General features: G+C 40.3%; 1 pseudogene; it reads left to right on the top strand.

Annotated features, from left to right (window-relative positions):
• The first annotated feature begins 422 nt into the window (after positions 1-422).
• On the top strand, positions 423-10,654 carry LOC143412915 (uncharacterized; annotated as a pseudogene).
• Positions 10,655-23,120: the final 12,466 nt, after the last annotated feature.

The raw sequence follows: 23,120 nt of genomic DNA, 5'->3' as shown, positions 1-23,120 counted from the left end.
GAGACATACCCTAAAAGACTGGCAGCTGTAATTGCAGCAAAAGGTGGTTCTACAAAGTATTGACTCAGGGGGCTGAATAATTACACACACCCCACTTTTCAGTTATTTATTTGTAAAAAATGTTTGGAATCATGTATGATTTTAGTTCCACTTCTCACGTGTGCACCACCTTGTATTGGTCTTTCACGTGGAATTCCAATGATGCTACCGGAAATGTTGGTGAGATCATTGTTACTGAGGGCTGCCAAATAAAAAGCAAAAAAGTTTTCCATGCCATTGCACCTCACTATAAGGCTCAAGCCACATCTGAAAAGGTGAAGTACCTTACATTATAAGGTAATAGTTTAAGGTAAAAGGTTAAAAAGCCTGTTTGATCTAACTTTGATGATGAATGTCTTTATATATAACTGTCTTACAGACTTTGAGAGGAATCTTTAAGGACTGCTTGGACATGACAGAGGATAATAATCTAACATCCATATCCTTATCAGCCATTGGTGCTTTAAACCTTGGTTTCCCAAAACATCTGGTAGCCTCTTTGATGTTGGATAGCATCTTAGAGTTTACCAAAAAGAAACACCCCAAGCATCTGAAGAAGGTTGTGATAGTGCTTTACCCAGCTGATACACAAACTATCCAGGTAAGAAAAAATAAAAAGCTTTGAAGAAACACATTCTCAGTGCTAATCAGAAATTAACCATCAGCCTTTTCAACCACTAAAAACCATTGATATCAGCACTATTTTTCTTTTCTTTCCATCGTAATATTCTTGGAGGTAGAAGTGACCATATGGGGACTGTGTAATCATTAGACAATTTTAGCAATTCTATTGTTTCTTTTATTGTTGTAATTTTAAAGTTCATCTGAACAGGTCTGTCTTGTACATGTTTAGCCTCAATGGGACTACTTGTATAAATAAAAAATAGCAGCAAGTAACAAAAAACAAATAAATAAAAAAAACTTTTTTTTTAACTCATCAAAGCGTCTGTTAGTAATACTAACCATGCTGACTCAAGTTAACAGAAATAAACTTATTAACTTATTTTAGAATACAGCTTACTAAGAACTATGTTTTCTAACTATGCCTGTAAAAAACAGTTAGTAAAAACATTTGTACTAAATGTAATAATATACTGTATTTTTGTCCATATCCTAACTGACAATTAGTCAAAATTCAGGAAGTGCTGTTTTGTAATTATTTACTGCTGATAATTCATTATTTTTGTTTATTTCCAGGAGGCCCCTTTTCTAAAAATACCTTAACCTCAGAAATGTATGACACTAAAATAAGCAATGTGACTATACAGGTAGTAACAGGAGACATAACCAAGGAGACCGCTGATGTTAGTGTCAACTTCTCAAATGAAAACTTTACTATCATAGCAAGAACTACAGAGCTCGAGTTGTGCAAAATCATTATCATTAGTTGGTTAATATTCATTTTTTTTGTTGCTGTAAATATTTATATTTACATATACATATAAGTACTAGGGGTACGTGGTACGCCCGCCCAAGATGGCAGCTTAAGTTGGAGACGCGCACTCCTCTTCCCCCGAAACCTCGTTAAAAATAGGTCAGAGCCGGTTATTTGTCTTATTTGGGATCTGCCCTGGTAAATTCAGTGGAAGGAGTCAGAAGAATCATTACGTTTTACGCAACGATTCGATTATGCCGCGAGGAAAAACACACAACACTCAGGCTACTTCACTAACTACTATGGCGGAGACACCTGATGGAGTCGATGCCAGGTGTCCTTCCCAAGATGGTGTGGCGGCCGAGCTGACTTCTATAAGATCTCTGCTTGAGCAGGTAGCACAAGACATGACGGCGGTGAAAGGTGGTATCGAGTCTCTCAAGGAAGCTGTGAACAGTTTGGGTGTGAGAGTGGATGAAACAGAGACAAGAATTTCTCGATTGGAGGACGAAGAGGCTAAAGCCAGCTCAATATGTAAGATCTTGAAGATACAGAACCAGCGGCTGCAGGAAAAAGTAACGGCGCTTGAGGGTTCCTCACGGCGCCAGAATATTAGAATATCGGGTATTAGAGAAGGATCCGAAGGCAGTAATATTGAGGATTACGTGAAGAATCTGCTGTCTGAGGCTCTGGACATTGAGATGGGAGATTACTACGAAATAGATAGAATCCATCGAGTGGGGCCAGCTTTTCCGAAGCCCACTGCGGACTCCAGACCGAGACACATTATTGTTCGCTTCCTACGGGATAAAGCCAAGATGTCCGTGCTGGCGGCTGCCAGAAAAAAGGGGCAGATCGTTTGGAAAGGCATGAGAGTTCTTTTTTTCCAGGATTACGCTCAGGAGGTACAAGAAAAACGCAGGAAGTTTGATGAGGTGCGCCGCTTGTTGCAACAGTACAAGATTGGCTATTCTCTTCGTTTTCCGGCTGTTATGACTTTTTCAGTGGATAACCAGTATCATCAGTTTTCCAACCCAGCTGAGGCTAAGCAATTTCTAAGCGGCCTGGATTTGGCTAACATTCCGGGTGATGTAGATTAAGAGGATTTGATAAGCTATGGGTTGGTTTACTTCTGAGGGGGGGGGGGAGACGTAAGGAGGGACACCATCTGGGAATTTTTTTTGAGTGCCACGGACCTGCGATTTTTTATGTTTTCATGTTCTTTTGTTTTTTTGTTTGTTTTTTTTTTTTTTTTTTTTTTTTTTTTTTTTTTTTTCTTTTCTCGTGTTTGGTTTTGTTGTTGGTTTTGATGGTATGGTACCAACTGTCCTGTATAGACCTAATTTTTGGATCATTGGGTTGTCTCATGTTACTGGCTCTAAGAGTTGTTATATGGGTAAATGGGATATTCCTCTGGATAAATTTGTATAATAATTCGGCTCACATGGTGTTATGGAGTTATGTAAAATTGTGTCGTGGAATATAGCGGGTTGTCATAATGTTATTAAAAGGAAGAAAATCCTCACATATCTGAAACAGAAAAAGACTGATATAGCCCTGATTCAGGAGACCCATCTTGATGAGGCCGAATCATTAAAGCTTAAAAGAGACTGGGTGGCGCAAGTTTATTTTAGTGCATTTTCGGCTAGAAAAAGAGGGGTGGTCATATTGATTAGAAGAAACTTGGATTTTCAGGTCTTTAAGCATTATACAGATCAGGAGGGTAGATGGGTGGTTTTGGATGCATGTTTACAGGGGCGGAAAATGACATTGGTCAATATATATGCTCCTAATTCTCCTCAGCCACAATTTTTTCATGAAGTCTGTAACATGGTGCGGACTATAGGTAACACACACATTGTAATTGGGGGAGATTTTAACCGGGTCAGGGATGTCTTATTGGATAAATCTTCTTGTACTGGACTAAGCAAGGACCCAACAAACGCTGCGGTGGACGTGATGTCAGAGGAACTGAGTCTAGTAGATATATGGAGACTTCTTCATCCTCAAGAAAGAGATTATACCTTTTTTTCGCATCCTCACTCAACCTACTCCAGGATAGATTACTTTTTGGTGTCCCGTTCTTTGGCAAGTCAAACTATTGGGTCCTCTATTGGTAACATTGCTATATCGGATCATGCTCCCATTGACCTTGTTCTTACTGACACTGATAATATTAAACCGTCACCTAGGTGGCGCTTGAATAACTCAATACTGAAGAATAAGGGTCATTGCGAATGTATAAGGGAAATGATAAAGGAGTTTTGGTTGTACAATGAGGGCTCTATTGACGACGTTGGAATGACCTGGGATGCTTTTAAGGCCTATTTGAGGGGGCGCCTTATTCAATATTGCTCCTTGATTAAAAAAGCTGAGAGGGATAAGCTGATGAAGTTGGAACAGGATATCAAGGAGCTTGAAAAACAACATATGTTGCTCCCAGAGAGGGACTTATGGAACAAATTAATTAAATTTAAATTTGAGATGAATAGCATATTGGAGAAAAAAGTGGAATATGCAATGTTTTGTTTAAATCAGAAGTACTTTGAACAAGGGGAGAGAACAGGTAAAATGTTGGCACACAGGGTTAAGCAGATAAAATCTAGTAACCTTATACCATCTATTTTTGATCCTAGTAATAATAATAAGTTGACTACTAGTAAAAAAGAAATAAATGATATTTTTACTAAATATTATCAGGAGCTGTACACTTCTAATGGACTGGTGGAGGAACAGAGGCTGTCAGATTTCTTCTCTTCTATTAAAATTCCCAGCCTGTCGGAAGATCAAAGAAGTATATTAGAAGGTAAGATTACATTAATTGAAGTTAAGCAGGCAATCGGCAGCCTTAGAGTGGGTAAATCTCCAGGTAATGATGGATTTCCATCAGATTTTTATAAGGTGTTTGTGGACGAACTAGCTCCAAGACTACTGTCGGTATATCAAGATGCGTTTCAAAGAGGGAGACTACCGTTTAGTATGCGATCGGCAGTGATCACGTTATTACATAAAAAAGGGAAAGACCCACAGCATTGTGGGAATTATCGCCCAATTTCATTAATTAATGTGGATGAAAAAATTATTTCTAAGATATTAGCTTTTAGGCTTGAAAAAGTTCTTCCGTATTTGGTGCATAGGGATCAGGTCGGTTTTGTGAAAAATAGAAGCTCTGCGGATAATCTACGTAGGGTATTGCATATACTTTGGAAGAGCAGGACTAAGCTAGACCCTGTCGTTGCCTTCTCTTTGGACGCAGAGAAAGCTTTTGATAAAGTTGAGTATCCTTTTCTGTTTCATACCTTGAAGAGATTTGGTTTCGGTCCCTTTTTTAGGCAGTGGATTCAGGTGGTATACACAGATCCAATGGCTACAGTTATTACCAATGGGATAATGTCACCCTCATTTTCGTTAAGTCGGGGTACTAGACAAGGTTCACCCTTATCACCTCTCATTTTTGCTCTGTTTTTGGAGCCTTTAGCCATAGCTTTACGTGAATGTAAGAAAATTAGAGGGGTGGATTTGGGTCAAGAAGAACATAAAACTTTTTTGTATGCAGATGATATTTTACTAATTTCAACTAACCCAGAACAGGCCGTTCCTGCAATTTCCTCAATTATTGATTCTTTCTCTGTAATCTCTGGATACACTATAAATTGGTCTAAGTCTGAAGCTATGCCTATTTCTAAATTGTGTCCGCCTGTTATGAGGAGTTCATGGCATTTCAAGTGGATGCCCGAGGGTCTGACTTATTTGGGGATTAAATTGACCCCTGGTTTAGACAACATAATGAAAGTAAATATTTCCCCAGTGATTCAAAACATCCGTTCGCTGTTGCAGAATTGGGTTAAAATAAATCTGTCCCTTTTGGGCAGAATTAATTTGGTGAAGATGATTATTGCCCCTAAACTTCAGTACTTTCTTCACATGTTACCGATAGCAGTCCCACATAATTTGCTAAAGCTTTATAATACATGTGTAGAGGGTTTTGTGTGGGCAGGTAAAAAGCCATTGTTCAATCGGTCTAAATTATATGCTGCTAAAGAGAGTGGTGGGTTGGCATTGTCTAAGATGGTCTGGTATCATTATGCTTTCTCCCTCTCTCAGTTAGTTAAGATACATAATTCCTCTACTGATAAGCCATCATGGGTTGGGATTGAGGAAAGTCTTGTGGCCCCTTCGTCTTTAGAGGCCTTCCTTACTCAGAAGGGAAGGCCAGTACCGTTTAAAGATCCAGTACTGTCTTTCATGCAAGAGACCTGGCTTAGAGCTCACCAATATACCAACAGCAGCCCTTATCTCACCGCTAGAGCCTCTATTTGGTATAATAAGAAAGTATTAATAGGTAAGAAACCGGTCTGGTGGGAGGCCTGGGCTAGGACAGGTATTAATCAGATGGGGGACCTATTTGGGCAGACTGGCATGAAATCGTTTGCAGAAATCAGATGAGAATTCAATTTGGATCCAAGGGAAATTTGGAGGTTTTTTCAAATAAGACATTGTATTAAAGCCATTTTGAAAAATAATCTAGACCCTCCATCTAGTGTTCAGAAGATGTTTGCAACCCCTGACAATAACAGAATCAGGGCATCTAAATTTTATAGGAGCTTCAGAGAGGCACACGCTCCCAGTTTGGGGGGACTGAGGCGGTGTTGGGAGAAAGATCTGGGTATCCAGATCTCAGAGGACAGTTGGAAGATGCTGTTCTCATCATGGTATGTTTGCTCACCTGAAACACAGTCTCAACTTATCCAGTACAAGTTGCTTCACAGAAATTATTGGACACCCAGTAAATTAGTCAGGTTGAAGCTCGCAGATAAGGACATTTGTTGGAAATGTCAGCAGGAAGTCGGGACTCTAGTTCATATGTTGTATACATGTCGGAAAAATGATTATTTGTGGGATGGGATCATCAACTTGGTGAATGATATTTTTAAACTTAATCTTTCTAAATCTCCAGCTATATGCGTCCTGGGCCTACTACCTGACGATAACATTCTCTCAAAAAAACAGAGATTGTGGATGCGTCTGGCTTTTATAACTGGTTGCAGGGTAATTCTTAGGCATTGGAAGTCATCCAGCCCCTGCTCTTTTAAGGAATGGACCGAACAAATGTCTAGGATGGCATCATATGAACGGGTTATGTATAGAATGAAGGGAAGAGAAGATATTTTTGAGCAGGTCTGGGGTCCCTTTTTGCGGTACATTGACAATGTCTCTTAGACATTATGATAAATGGTCTCTTAGAGGGATATTTCATGTGTCATTGGTATTTTGGTTGTTGTCCTTTTTTTTTTTTTTTTTTTTGCACCAGGGGGTTTTACCCTTATTCGTTTTTGTTTTTGCTGATGTTTTCCAGGAGGCGGTGTATTATTTTGTTTCTCCTGGGTTTTATTTATTTTATTTATTTATTTATTTATGTAATTTTTTTTTTTTTTTTTTTTTTTTTTTTTTTTTTTTTTTTTGTTAGTGTGTTGTTTGTTTGCTTGTCTTAGTTTGTTTGTTTGTTTAGAAACGGACAGAGAACTGACAGTATGATTATTGCAGTTGTATATTTATTTATTAATGTTTCTGTCCATCCAAAAATATTAATAAAAAAAAAAAAAAAAAAAAAAAAAAAAGTACTAGGGGTGCAACGATACACAAAATTCACGGTTCGGTTCGGTTCGATACTTTGGTGTCACGGTTCGATATTTTTTCGATACAAAAAAAATGTTCATGCCTTTTTAATTTGTCATTTATTAAAATTATAAATATATATTTTAACTCAAAAGTACAGTTTTTAAATTTAACCCTAACCCTTGTGCGTGTTTTTTATTTTGACAGCGAATGCGCACCTGCGGACCACTTATGTGCAGCCCTGGTTATTTAGCTTGTCATATTGCAGCCACAGAAATTCTTTTGTCCATGAAACCATAAAGCTGCACTTTCTTTTTGCCTTATAGTCTGATTTGTCATAACTTCTCCGTTTTGTGGTAAGCTTTTCTTTGGCTGTCACTTCTTCACCCTGACCTGTCTTATTTGGCTCAGCAGAACTAAAATATAAATCCTGCTGCTTTTACACACGCACTCACATAATGTTCAGCGATCCTCTGCGTGATCAACCTCTCACATGTTTAAGCTTGCTGCGGGAGATTTCACTTGTCATGTTTGCATAGTAAGCTAACGATTAATAAGACGATGTCAGAGGAATTGGTGCACAAATTATCATCACTCACAGATCAGTGCTGTCGCTCTCTATACACAGTTCGCACGATTGCAAAGTGAAAGCAAAAAAACAAGCGCAAATTCAAACGCGATTTCAATATGTCACATATTGACAGTGGCTCACCGATGCCAATGACATAATTACCCAGCTACATTTCTGAAAGAATGCAAAAGCATTGACATATATTTTTCCTACAATAGCCCGACGGGCAGGGAAGAGATAGATTTTGGTAGCCCGACTGAAAAAAATCGCTAGCCCCAGGATGTCGGGCTAGCGATATTGCAAGCCCTGTATCTGATTGAGGAATCACTCATCTTTGGAAAAGAGAGTTTATTACAGAGAAATGTCTCTTTCCAAAATAAAAGCTATACGATCCGCTTCTTCTGGGCTATATTCTCAGCAGCATAAGGAGAATCATGTGCTAACAGCTGTCTAAATGACTCGGCTAAAGTTAGTAGCATGCTTGCTTTTTTTGTCTGCTTCCACTTGTCTTTGCACTAGGATGATGTCGGCGTAAATGTGCAGTCATATTCGTTGTGTTCCCACTAGTGCTTTCAGGTTAATCTCGTTGAAATGATCTTAACGCCACAACACGGCAAATCTCCGTTAACGAGCTACCGCCGATTGCCCTGTGCATGGGGCTAGACGGCCAACATGTTAACGAGCTAACTGCGCTAACACACTAGTTCCCACCCATGTAATTGAGCATTGCATGGCACATCCAACATACTGTTTTACTTTAGTCCATGACTCGCTTACCTTCAGGGTCATACGTCACATGAAAACCAAAATAATTCCAAACGCCAGATCTGAATGAGGGTGGAGGAGGTCCATGTTGCAAGGAGAGCTTAACTTCTGTCTTGCTAGCTTGCCCTGCGCTCTTCCTTCTGACTATGCTGTCTGTGTTGAGCGCTCAGTGGATCTGCGCTCGACAGTGCAGCCTAGGCGGAGTAGTCGAACACAGATTCACTGAGCGCTCAACACAGACAGCATCGTCAGAAGGAAAGTTGATAAAATAAATTACAAATGTTGTATTGTTCGATACATATGCGTACCGAACCGAAAGCACTGTATCGAACGGTTCAATATCGATACGAATATCGTTGCACCCCTAATAAGTACCATATATATTATAATAATCTTTAATTTAATATTATATATTATAAATAATGTATATTTATATTTACACATAAATATTTAAGTACAGAGGATATTATATAAAAATAGTCCCACATCTATAAATTATTTTTATAAAATAATACAATAATAATTATAAAAAGGTAACAAAGTAATTGTGACTTTTAGATTATATGTACAGTATGTATCCAATAGTGATGTAACCTTCTCCAGGAGTTTCCACAGCTATTGTAGAAGCAGCTGGTCAGGCTGTGGAAGTGGAATGCCGCAACTTTGGTAAGAAATCACACCAACTTTTTATAACGCTGTAACTCAGAGTTTACCTTTAGGTGTTGAGCCCATCCAGGGCTTGGTATTGACGAGCCCAGGTAACCTGAAGTGTAAAAAAAATCCTCCACCTGGCTGGACAGTCAGATCCAGTAAAAATCAACAAGACTGTGAAAGATGCACACTAGATGTGTGTGAAAAGCGCTTTCACCTCTGTATCGTTTCCTGCCACCGGCACAGGTGAGATTTAGAAAGCATGTTGTCACTGGCAGGTCACATATCCAAATGTCAGTTTTAGGCCACCATATTTTTGTAGGTTAAGCTAAACCAAGTCGACAGGCTGCAGCTTGTGCTGTACTAGAATGCAATCGTTCAGGAAGCTATGAGGAACGCTATGGTTATAAAGGCCTCCTCAGCTTCCTACAGTAGCTTTATAACTGATAAACACAGGGTGATGATCAGTCTGTTTGCAGCCAGCAAAAGGCATTTTGTTGTCTTGGGGTGAAATGTTTCCCCAAATGTATGATATGTTGTGCTCTTTCTCTATTGACATGCTTAAATTAGACACATTAGAAGAAGGCATTATACACCTAAATAATAATAAATAATATAAATTCTATCACTGACATGACATTTTCACCAAAAATTCTGCAACACAATTTCTTTTTTTTTTCAACGTTTCAGGCACATAAATTTTCCCTGCCTTATATTGGGAACATAAACTCAGAGCTGAATTCAAAAAATACACTTTTCTTTTTTCTTTTTTTTTTTTCAGACCAAGAGGATACAGAACTTTGGATTGTGGAACAGTCTACAGGTTAAGAAGCGTGACATGGAGGTGAGAAATGGTCACCAGAACAACAAGAAACGTCTTTTCCATGGCACCACTGAAACCACTCTGCCAATTATTAATGATCGTGGTTTCAACAGGAGATACACAGGACTGAATGGTGAGGCATTCGTGGCCATTTATTTTGCCTTTGTCAGAGAGCTGATAATACAGACATGTGGGAAATGGAGATGCTGCTCCTAAAGATATATTTAGAGACACAGAAGTAAGCCAAAAGGCCCCAGAAGGCTGAAAAATTAAAGAAAGAAAGAAGAAAAACCAAAAAACGTTCATGCTAACTGAAAACATTATTAGTTTAATTTAAATTTAGTGTTACACACCTATTTGTTATTACATTTTTAAGACCTGCAGGCTACAAAACACCTTCAAAATCAGCTTTAGTTCACAAATAGAAAGCAATGTATTGTTGACGTTCTCCTGTGCTGTCATAACCATACAGAACAGTTGCTCTATGACCAATAATAATAAAAGAAAATATGTCTCTTCCACTTTCAGCTACATGCTACGGCAAGGGGACATATTTTGCTGTCAATGCTAGCTACTCTGCTCATGACAGCTACTCCAAGCCAAATTCAAATGGGGAGAGGTTTATGTACGTCTGCCGAGTTCTGGCTGGGGACTTCACTCTTGGACAACAAGGCATGATTGTACCACCAGCAAAAGGCACCGTCTCCACTGACCTGTACGACACTGTTGTGGACAAAACCCCAATCCCACCATGTTTGTTGTCCTCCATGCCACTCAGGCTTATCCTGAGTATTTGATTACATTTAGGCAATGAGGAAGATTATAAATCATTGATATTACCTATTATGCTCATTTTAGCTCCATATTTTTATTCTTGGACTTTACTCAAGCGGCGTTCCATAATTCAGAGTTCAAAAGAATCCTTATATAGAGGGTTTACTGCAGCCCCATCAGTTCACCCTCTTCCTGAAACACCCCTTTTCTCCCTTGGCTTCTATGCCAAAGTCAGAAAGATGTGCATGAAATTATTATATTAAGCAAACAGATTGTCACTGACACAATAAAGACTCATATTCAATTCAATTCAATTTTATTTATATAGCGCCAAATCACAACATAAGTCGCCTCAAGGCGCTTCATAGATACAGAGAAAAAAACCCAACAATCATATGACCCCCTATGAGCAAGCACTTTGGCAACAGTGGGAAGGAAAAACTCCCTTTTAACAGGAAGAAACCTCCGGCAGAACCAGGCTCAGGGAGGGGCGGCCATCTGCTGCGACCGGTTGGGGTGAGAGAAGGAAGACAGGATAAAAGACATGCTGTGGAAGAGAGACAGATTAATAGCAGGTATGATTCAATGCAGAGAGGTCTGTTAACACATAGTGAGTGAGAAAGGTGACTGGAAAGGAAAAACTCAATGCATCATGGGAATCCCCCGGCAGTCTATGTCTATTGCAGCATAACTAAGGGAGGATTCAGGGTCACCTGGTCCAGCCCTAACTATATGCTTTAGCAAAAAGGAAAGTTTGAAGCCTGATCTTGAAAGTAGAGATAGTGTCTGTCTCCTGAATCCAAACTGGAAGCTGGTTCCACAGAAGAGGGGCCTGAAAACTGAAGGCTCTCCCTCCCATTCTACTTTTAAATACTCTAGGAACAACAAGTAGGCCTGCAGAGCAAGAGCGAAGTGCTCTAATAGGGTGATATGGTACTACAAGGTCATTGAGATAAGATGGGGCCTGATTATTTAAGACCTTGTATGTGAGGAGCAGGACTTTGAATTCAATTCTGGATTTAACAGGAAGCCAATGAAGGGAAGCCAAAACAGGAGAAATATGCTCTCTCTTTCTTTCATATGTAGAACAAACTGGAGGAATCAGCCTTCACAGCAGTCTTTAGCCTGAATTTTGGCTCAGGGATTATTTGTACACATGGTGTCTATTAAAATACCCACCCATGATCAATTAGCCTTTGATAGGCCTACCATACGGCAAAGCAAGAGTCCTGACAGCACAGCTCCTGCGAGCACTGGGAAACTCAAACCTCTACACCACAGTAACGCTGTGGTTCGTTGAATTTACTTTCTTTTTTCTTTTGTTCAAACAACTTCTGTTCAGTGTTTTTAGTAAGTTTTTGAGCAAATATAAATGCCTTTCAACCACATTCATGTCACAAGAGAAAACCGCCAATATAATGCAATCACAGATGCACTCGTTACACATTCTAAGATTTATTCAAACATGGATTATGGCATTTTATCTTGTCAATCAATAAAACAGAAGTGTGGTCAATGCAAATTTTGATTTGTTTTATTATTATACAACTTTCAGAATTGTTTGAAATTCATCATATCGGTGGCATTGTCTGTTTTTCTTTTTGTTTTGTTTTTCCCAAGTTTGTTTTTTGTTTGTTTTTAAGTCTGTTTGCAGTCTTCTATTAACATGCTAAAGTGCTAATTTTGTGTATCCAAAGAAGTGCAAACTCACAACTCTGTAAAAATGAAAGTAAAAGGATAGATAACCTTTTAATCTTCTCTTTCTCCTTTAGAACTGGCCTAGTTCTTTATGGCATGGATTGAACAAAGTGCTGGAAACATTCCTCTGACATTTTGACATGACAGTATTGCACAATTGCTGCACATTTGTCAGTTGCATCTCACAATGACAACCTCCCGTTCTACTACATGCCGAACATGCTCTGTTGGACTGAATGTACTTATGAGAGTGAGAAGCCACAATAACATTTCCCAGAAGCCAGCAAAAGCAACAGACAAAAAAACGACTTAGGAGATCCAAACCATTCGCAACCCTCAAGAGTACTGAAGATCTGCGGCAAGGAGTTTAAATTACTTTATTGTCTTATTTTGTTAATGTTTGAGATTCTGGATGAACTGTGTTTCATGTCTGTTGTAGACAGTGAATTATGGTATAGACAGAAACACTGACTTATTGGAAATGGCCAATAAGTCAGTATCAATGGCCAGGAGCAACCCACATTCAACCCACACATGATTTTTATTTTTCCCCACAGCGAGAGGTGGCAAAAGTACAGACTTTCCTTAACTGAGTAGAAATACTGGTTATGAGTGTTTAAAAATACTCTGGTAAAACCTGAAATACTGAAGCAACTTCTTCACTTAAGTAAAAGTAAGAAACGTCCGGCTCTGAAATCTACTCAAAGTAAGAAAGTAAAAAGTAGCTCTTTGAAGGACCATTCGAATAACAATTTTTGTACAAAGGTAGCAGGGCCTTGTACTAGGGGCGATCGTGGCTCAAGAGTTGGGAGTCCGCCTTGTAATCGGAAGGTTGCTAGTTCGAGCCCCAGCTTGGACAGTCTCGGTCGTTGTGTCCTTGGGCAAGACACTTCACCCGTTGCCTACTGGTGGTGTCCGGCAGCCTCGCCCCTGTCAGTGCGCCCCAAGGTGGCTGTGGCTACAATGTAGCTGCCATCACCAGTGTGTGAATGTGTGTGTGAATGGGTGGATGACTGAATGTGTAAAGCGCTTTGGGGTCCTTAGGGACTAGTAAAGCGCTATATAAATACAGGCCATTTACCATTTGTGCTATATTAATATAATAATAAAACAAAATTAGTGTATGAGAATACAAAAATTATCTTAATTCTTGCAAACTGTTAGGTGGGACACATAGTGCACAGTGAAAGAGATTTAAAAAAAATAAAAATAAAAAAATAACAATTTTCTGTCGCCTACATTGTAGAGAGTGACTTTGCCTCCAAACCTAAAAAAAGAGTATAGGCGTTACAGTCTGATCTGTGTAGGTGCTCAGTGTGGGTAAAAGAATCACAGCTCACAGTAATTTCTAATGTGAGCTTCCACAGGATTTCTTAGTGTACAGGCTGTGATCAGCTGACCCACTGCTCTTTGTAGATTTATACAACTAATTTTAACAAGATGTCAGCAGTTTCACAGCTATGTTGGGTTTCACAGCTGTTGGCATATAGCCTACCTACACTGAGAGTATATTGTTTACTGTCTTTATAATAGACTGTATAAAGGTGATATAAAGGTGGAATTCAGTGAATTAATCTAAGCATCATCAGCTTTAAATTATTTTCTGCTATGCTTGATGTAAACCTAAATCTGACCATGAGCACCACAGACACTGTGCACCAGTCCAACACAATACTTTACTGTGAATGCACTTACACCCGCACCTGCACAAAACTACCCAGTATTTCCATGCAACATTTGAATAACACAAGTTTCTATATCCTTGTTTCTTTTGCAGGACATTTCACAATGTGAAAACACATAATTTAACAAAACACATCATATACAAATGCAACATGTGATCAACATGATGGCATTACATGCAAGCTTTAAATTTACAATTTATTAAGCGTCACTGAGTAGTCATTTACATTGAGCTGTTAGATGCATTAAATTGGAAATTACCTGACACAAAAAAACTCCCTTCACTCCCTTCATGCTTCCTCCTCTTCTGCAGCGCGAGCTAGATTCTGAAGTACTTCTGGTCCACTTTAACTCCTGAGTATGAGTGCAATAAATTAATCTAAAGTAACGAGTCTGTTTTTGAAAATGTAAGGAGTAGAAAGTAAAAAGTTGTCAGAAAAAGAAATACTCAAGTAAAGTGCAGGTACAGTACATGAAACTTCTACTTAGGTGCAGTAATCAGAATCAAAATACTTTCTTAATTCCTAAGGAAATGATGTGGTAACAGTTGCTCCAATACAATAAAAACAGTAACAGGCTGAACTAAATTAAATAACATAACACATTAAAAAGTTACAAAATATAAGAAATAGGACCTCAACAGCTACAGGCCGGTGGCTCTGACATCCCACCTGATGAAGACCCTGGAGCGGTTGGTCCTGGCTCAGCTTCGGCGCCTAATAAGCTCATCACTGGACCCACTTCAGTTTGCCTACCAGCCTGGCATTGGAGCGGATGATGTTGTCATTCACCTCCTACATCGTTCCCTCGCTCACCTGGAGACCGCTGGAAGCACTGTGAGAATCATGTTCTTTGATTTCTTCAGTGCCTTCAACACTATTCTTCCCTCGGTTCTGAAGGACAAGCTGGTGAACTCTGGAGTGGACCATCACCTCACTACCTGGATCCTGGACTACCTCACCGACCGACCACAGTATGTGAGGACTCAGGGCTGTGTGTCGGACAGGGTCGTCTGCAGTACGGGGGCCCCACAGGGAACGGTTCTGGCTCCGTTCCTCTTCACCATCTACACTGCAGACTTCTCCCACAATTCCACCCAGTGCTTCCTGCAGAAGTTCTCTGATGACTCTGCAATAGTCGGCCTCATCACTGATGGGGACGACAAGGAGTACAGAGGTCTGACCCAAGACTTTGTGGACTGGTGCCAGCTGAACTACCTCCAGATCAACGCCAGTAAAACCAAGGAACTGGTGGTAGACTTCCGCAGGCACAAGCATTCTCCACTGCAACCACTGAACATCCAAGGTATGGACATTGAGGCTGTGGACAGCTACAGGTACCTTGGTGTTCATCTGAACAACAGACTGGACTGGACTCATAACTCAGACGCCCTCTACAGGAAAGGGCAGAGCAGGCTGTACCTGCTGCGGAGACTCAGGTCGTTTGGGGTGGAGGGCCCACTCCTGAAGAAATTCTATGACTCTGTTGTGGCTTCTGCTATCTTTTATGGTGTGGTCTGCTGGGGCAGCAGCATCTCTGCTGGGGACAGGAAGAGACTGAACAGGGTGATCCGAAGGGCCAGCTCTGTTCTAGGATGCCCTCTGGACCCAGTGGAGGTGGTGAGTGACAGGAGAACGGCGGCTAAGCTGTCATCCCTGATGGACAACATCTCCCACCCCATGCAGGAGACTGTGACAGCACTGAGCAGCTCCTTCAGTGGGAGACTGCGGCACCCACGGTGTGGGACGGAGAGATTTCGCAGGTCTTTCCTCCCCACTGCTGTCAGACTCCATAATAAAGACTTTAACTGATCAAGCACACACATCCATACATATGCAATAATACTAAGTGCAATAATCCTTTCTGTCATCGTTGTATTTTTACTCAGTTGTATATAGTATTTGTATTTGTATTCTATTTTTATCTTATTGTATATTTATTTTATTCTATTCTACTGTATATAGTATTTTATTTTATTCTATTCTGTACAGTTGTGTACTGTATTTATTCTTATTGTATTCTAATTTTTGCCTCATAACTTTTGCACTGTCCACTCCTGCTGTGACAAAACAAATTTCCCACGTGTGGGACTAATAAAGGTTATCTTATCTTATCTTATCTTATCTTAAATAGCTCTAATATATACAAATAGTTCAATTATAAACATGCAGAATATTACAGGTGTTGACAGTTGCTTATCGACACCAGAAGAAAATCTGATTCTTTATAATGACAGCTTTGTCTTAATTAACTTTGTTGTATGAAAGACTCAAACCGATTATGTTAACTGTGCATATTTTAAACCTCTATTGAAAAAAGGAAAAAGAAATGAAATGTTTGCCTTTTAGAGAAAGTCTAGTTGCGAATAAAAAAAGGGCAAATTTTAAAATTCAGTCAACATTTTTTTTTTTTAAACTTCTCCCCATTTGAATTTGGCTTTTTACAATTTACAAACTCCGAACACGTTGTCTTCAGGTTGTGGAAGCATATTTGTTGCAGTCGTTGTTGTTTAAGCCAGTTTCTCCTCATAAACATGCTGTATCGTGAATCTGCGATGTGTTTTTCTCAAAAGTTTGAATTTTTTTCTTTTCTTTTCTGTTTTCCCCCCGAAGTTTCTGTCTAGTAAAAGTAGTTTTTTTTTCCGTAAATGTACAAGTTTACTTATTTTTCTAATAATTCTGCATATATAGTAATAATAATAATGTTATAATAATATTATGTAACCAAGTACAGGATAGGGTAGGGGAAATTAAAGTAAGATGGAGAGAATGGGCCAATAGCTAGATTCGCAGGAGGGATAAAGGGAGTTGCGTGGAGAAGAATGACTGGAGCCACAGGTAAAGTTGCTATGAATTGTATTAAACTATTTAGCAACAATTTAACAGCATTTTATGAACAGGAATGAAAACATAAAATAAAATACAGTGACAGCAATAATAATAACAGTCAGAATCCTATCTGAGCTCAGATATGTCAGTCTTGCCGGCTTAATAGTCAGTGTTCAGTCAAGTCAAATCCAACAGGTCAAAAGTTTGTGATTGGTGCGATTTCGTCCTACCGCACTGTTGCAATTGTTCGTGAGAGAAGAGCAACCTGCCCTTCTGGGCCAACTCAGAATGGCTGTGGTTCGGTTCGGTTCAAAGGGAAAGGCTCGCCATCTTCCTCGTCAGGAAGAGATCCAGGTCTCACGATCCCATAAAAAAAAACCTAGCCTGTAAACAACAGGACTATTACTAATTCAGTTCACACTCTAATGATATACATGGCCATATGTAAATAATGTAAGTGCTATAACAAAACAAGCACAAAACATTAATTCTAATTTCTAACTATAGTCTATACAGTGCATCTTAATCATGAATGCAATCTTTAAATCACAATCAGCTTATTCTATCGTCAAGGTGCACATTTCTATCAGAAATCAGAAATAAACCATAAACTATGGTAGATTATTTTTTTACAGTATTGCCCTTTAACTGAATTACAGGAGCATTGCTTTACACTGCATAGCAATGAAGCAATATATTATTTACACTCAATGTACAGAATAAAATTACCAAAAGAATATACAAAAACCCACAGGCTGTAGTTTTACAGTATGTGGTAACGTATCAGCACAGTAAGAATACACACGGACATCTATCCAGTGCCACTCGAGCATCAAATGTAACAAAATAAAATAGATTCATGACCTTTAAGATCAACATTAACTTATTCCATCATCTAATTTTAGTGCATTTAATATTCAACAAGTAATACTAGAACATCATCAGCACACAAGCTGAGTGCTCAAAATGGCTGAACTCAGTGAGAAACCCCGTGTGTTCTCCCACAGTGAAAACGTGGTCAGCTACAGCTATGAGCATTAGGCTAGTTAGCTTTTCAATTAGCCTGATTCGCCCAGTCCCAGTTTAACTCACCAGCACACTTCTAATGTTCAACTCTCAGAGAGGATCTTGTTCAACTCTCAGAGAGGATCTTGTTCAACTCTCAGAGAGGATCTTGTTCAACTCTCAGAGAGGATCTTGTTCAACTCTCAGAGAGGATCTTGTCCACTTCATCCGCTCCTGCGCAGATCTACAACATTGAAATCGGGCCATTATATTCCCTGTTAACTTCTTGTTAGCTTTTTAGCTTCAAGGTTAGCTTAACAGCTTCTGACTCACCGCGATGGTTTCAAGGTCCGAAATGTTCACAATAAATCAGGTCCGTTTCTCCAAGGTCCATGCAGATCTCCGGTATGGATATTTGCTCAATTTATCAAGTTAATAGTTATTTTCCAGCGAAAAGCTTGGCGGTGAAAATCAGTGATGGTCTCGTGCACCTCCGTCTCTCTCTGTGTCTGAGCACGTGACCGTACAGAGCAGGGGAAGGCGGGGCTTGTTCCTTCCTAACCAGTAGGGGTGTTAAATATACTCTTTGGGTTTTATTCTTATATTTATAGTATTTATCTTTTATTATTGATTTATTTTTGATCAACTCAGTGATTAACAGAGTAATGATAAATCCCAATTAACAATAACATGTTGTAGTGCATTACTGAGTCGTGTAAACTCACTGGGTTACATCCTCCCCTCTTAAATCTCATGCACGTCCCCGTGCATGGCTCTGGTGGAATAGGTAACATCATGAGCAAGGGAGTCGATGAAAGCTTTGTTCAATCCTTGAAAGAGTGATTTAACCACTGTTACTAGTGGGTTACCTAGCTGAGGATAAGTGAGTCTTTGGGATGGTTGGCGAATTCTTTCAGATCTTCTGATCTGTGTTTCTGTTTGCAAGGTTTCAGGTTCATCATCGTTTTCAACTTGTCTTTCAGGTGAAAGTTGATGAGTTGAGTTCTCTGACAACGGTGAATCTGACAAACTGGTCGACAAAACATTTTTGTCTTTTCGAGTGTCTGTTTCAGACTCACTTGGTGTGTTATTTTGTAGGCTTGTGTCACTTTCACTTGGTGATACGTTTGCTTCACTTTCACGTTCTGTCTGAGGTAGGTCTGTTTCACGGTCCATTTCAGGTAAGTTGGTGTCAGTTGAACTTCCAATTTCGCCTTCAGGTAAGTATGTTTCAGTTTCGTTCTCAGTTTCCTTTTCAGGTAAGTCTGTCATGTCCGGTAATGTGTTAGGTTGTTCGTTATCATTTACAGGATCTTTGTTTTGTTTGAATCCTTGGGTTGGCGGTATGGCGCATACTTGGTAAAAATGTCTGTTTTTCACTTGTGGAGGTTCAGGGTAAGAAAACTCATCTTCCTCTTCCTCAAGTGTTTGGTCGGAGTCAACTTCCAAAGCTGAACTTTGTCTTGTGCGTGGTCTGTTAGTTTTTGTGACTCGCTCGGGTTCATGCTCTGTTGGTGAGAGAAATCCACAGGGAAGTAACAGATCTCTGTGGAGCGTTCTGTTGTGTCCATCTCCGTTTTCTGGTTTTACAGTGTATACTGGTAAGTTTTCCATTTGTTTGGTAACAATATACACTGTTTGCTCCCATTTGTCCGCTAATTTGTGCTTCTCTCTCAGGCGGAGATTTCGAACCAAGACTCTGTCTCCCACATGTAGTGTGGATTCACGGATGATTTTGTCAAACCGTTTCTTGTTTTTGTCTGCTACTTTCTGGGAGTTTTTGATGGCTATTTCGTAGCTCTGTTCGAGGTAGCTTTTCAACTGCCTGACGTATTGAGAGTGAGTCAACTGTGGCTTGTTTGGCTGTGGCAGGCCAAAGGCAATATCAATGGGCAAGCGAGGCTGTCTACCAAACATTAACTCATAAGGAGAATAGCCTGTTACATCATTTTTTGTACAGTTATAAGCGTGAGTAAGTGGTTTTACGAAGTCACGCCAGTGATGTTTCTCGGTGTCTTTCAAGGTACCAAGCATACTGAGTAATGTGCGATTGTATCGCTCAACAGGGTTGCCACGAGGATGATAAGGACTTGTTCGGACTTTGCGGATACCGAGCAAAGAGCACAGTTCTTTGATTGTACGCGATTCAAAGTCTCTCCCTTGGTCGCTATGAAGTCGCTCTGGAAAGCCATAATGAACTAAGAAGTTCTCCCATAAGTTCTTTGCAACGGTGGTGGCTTTCTGGTCTTTGGTTGGAATGGACACAGCATACTTTGTAAAATGATCCGTGATCACTAGGACATCTTTAGTGTTTTTACTGTCTGGTTCTATTGAGAGGAAGTCCATGCAGACTAGCTCCATGGGCCTGGAAGTTTTAATATTTACCAGAGGAGCAGCCTTGTCTGGCAGGGCTTTTCTACGGACACATCTCTCGCAAGCTTTCACTTTCTTTTCGACATCAACTGCCATTTTTGGCCAGTAGAAACGTGACCGAATGAGTTCCAGTGTGCGTTCGACCCCTAAATGCCCCATGTTGTCATGAAGATTAAGCATAACTGTAGGGCGTAAGGAATCAGGAAGGACTAACTGCAACAAGGTCTCTGGCCCCAACTGGCGTTTCCGGTACAGTAAGTCATTTTGGAGGTCAAGACGTTTCCACTCCCTTAAAAATAAGAGAACATTGTGAGACTCAGACTTAGTATCGGCTGGTGGACGTGAGTCAGCTGCCAGCAGCTTGATGACTTTACTAATGGCTGGATCTTTTCTCTGCAGGTTGACAAGATCAGTATGGGTGTATCTGGGTAAGGCTAGGAGATTGTTATCATTGCCTTCTTCTTGAAACATGTCTGGAATGGCACCTGCAGACATGGCAAGTGACTGGACTAGAGCACAAGAGGGTTCAGTCTGATCCATAGCCATATATCTTTGACAGGCTGCCATCACGGTATCGGATTGAAGTTGGAGCTCGACATCTTTGACTGAGGACAAGAGATGGGATCTGAACTTATCAATGCGCTGACATTCCTGGGTAAAAACTGGATCGTCTTCAGGTTTGTCATGTGGTTTCCTAGATAGTCCATCTGCATCAAGATTTTGTCTCCCAGCTCTGTACTTAATGTCAAAGTTATAGGTGGACAATGCAGCCAACCAACGATAACTCGTGGCATCAAGCTTTGCTGTGGTCAGAAGGTAAGTCAATGGGTTGTTGTCGGTGATGACTGTGAATGTGTTTCCATATAAATAGTCATGAAACTTGTCAGTTATGGCCCACTTTAAAGCTAGAAATTCTAACTTGTGGGCGGGGTATCTAGCTTCACTACGGGATAGACCACGACTTGCATAGGCTATAACCTGTGTGGTTCCATTCTGCACTTGATAAAGAGCTGCCCCAAGTCCGGTTGTACTGGCATCTGTGTGTACCAGGTAAGGTAGCTTTGCATCAGCATACCCAAGGACTGGTGAGGTGGTGAGTTTTTCAATAATAGTTTGAAACGATTTCTGGCACTCTGGTCCCCAACGATCACCAAAGGGCTCTTTGGGGTTCAGATACTTTGGATCACTGGGTGAGTTTTTACTATGCTTTCGTCTCGGAGGATAGCCAGCTGTGAGGGAGGTGAGGGGCTTGACAATTTTTGAGTAATCTTTGACAAATCTCCGGTAATAACCGGTAAAACCAAGAAACGATTGGAGTTCTTTTAAGGTTTGGGGTCTCGGCCAAGTCTTGAGTGCTTCAGTTTTTTCGGGATCAGTCTTTACGCCGTCTCTAGATACAATGTGGCCTAGATAACGGACTGATGTTTGGAAGAAACGACATTTGTCGGGCGAGAGTTTCAGCCCGTACTCTCTGAGTCGCTCAAGAACATGAATGAGTCGGGTCTCATGATCTTCAAGGGAACTGGAAAAGACTATCAAATCATCCAAAAAGACTAACACTTCTCTCAGATTGATGTCTTTCATACACTTTTCCATAAGCCTTTGGAAAGTGCTTGGGGCATTTGTTATTCCCTGGGGCATACGATTAAATTCGTAGAAGCCGAAGGGGCACACGAAGGCTGTCTTTGGCTTATCTTCTTCACACATCTCGATTTGATAGTACCCTGACTTAAGGTCCATCACAGAGAACCACTGAGATCCTGCAAGAGCAGAAAATGACTCCTCTAAGTTTGGCAAGGCATAGGCATCGCGGATGGTCTGCAAGTTAAGCTTCCTAAAATCAATGCATAACCGCACATCACCATTCTTTTTGCGGACCACCACTATCGGTGATGAGAATGGAGATTCAGATTCTCTGATTATGCCTGCATCTAAGAGGGCTTGTAAGTGCTTTTTAACTGCCTCGTAATCATGGGGATGAATCGGGCGAGATCTCTGTTTGAAGGGGGTTTCATCTTTTAAGTTGATGTGATGTTTTACATGTGTGGCATGCCCAAAATCAAGATCATTGTGTGAGAAAACATCAGAGAAGGTGTTTAGCTTTTCAGCTATCTTCTCTTTCCACTCTTCAGATAGTGGTGATTCACCAAAGTCGAAACTGAGAGGGGGTCTTGAGGTTGAAGTCTGCTGCTGAGAGTTACACGTTGCAGACACCTTTTGGTCGCCTTTCTCAGGCTCAGGACATGGCATGACACAGTCAGGGGCAACTAGCTCAGCAATTACACAGTTAGTGGGCAATGTAATGTCATGGTTAGTCTCGTTTCTCAGCAACACAGGAACTTTATAAGGTCCGTGCTTTGGCAGAGATATAAGGCAACAATCTACAAACACACCACCAGGTAGGGAGCCGGTAGTGGGCTGTTCAATAAGTGCACACTGTTCAGGCTTAGCGTGGCTAGCATGCATAAAACCTTCCACTAGTAGCTTTTGATTTGCAGGAAGGACTTCTTGGGTTCTACTTTGAAGTTTTACCAAGCCGATCTTGCCACTGTCACTTTGTCTTTTTCTGGATGCTAATGTCTTTAGCACTTGTTGGTATCCATAAGGGAGTACCTTAAAGTCAGGTAAGGTGTTCTCACAAAGATGCTCATATAAGGGGTCAAGTGTATTTGTGCCAATTAGTAGAGGTGTGTCTGAGTTTGAGCGAATGTCAGGGACAACTAAGGCAAGAGTAGATAGTTCAAGCTCTGACTGATCGAGATCTTTGGGGAACATGATACTCGTCTCAATGTATCCCAAGTAAGGGACTGTCTGACCATTCGCACCTTCGACCTCTAGGAGATCACTGATGGGTTTTATAGGATGATCAGGTAAGTGTTCTTGATAGAAGGATTTGGCAATAGTGGTTACTTGAGAGCC

The sequence above is a fragment of the Maylandia zebra genome, linkage group LG16 (genome assembly GCF_041146795.1).
Source record: "Maylandia zebra isolate NMK-2024a linkage group LG16, Mzebra_GT3a, whole genome shotgun sequence".
NCBI lineage: Eukaryota > Metazoa > Chordata > Actinopteri > Cichliformes > Cichlidae > Maylandia > Maylandia zebra.
The sequence above is the reverse complement of the archived record's forward strand: the minus strand, read 5'-3'. Positions and strand labels throughout refer to the sequence as shown.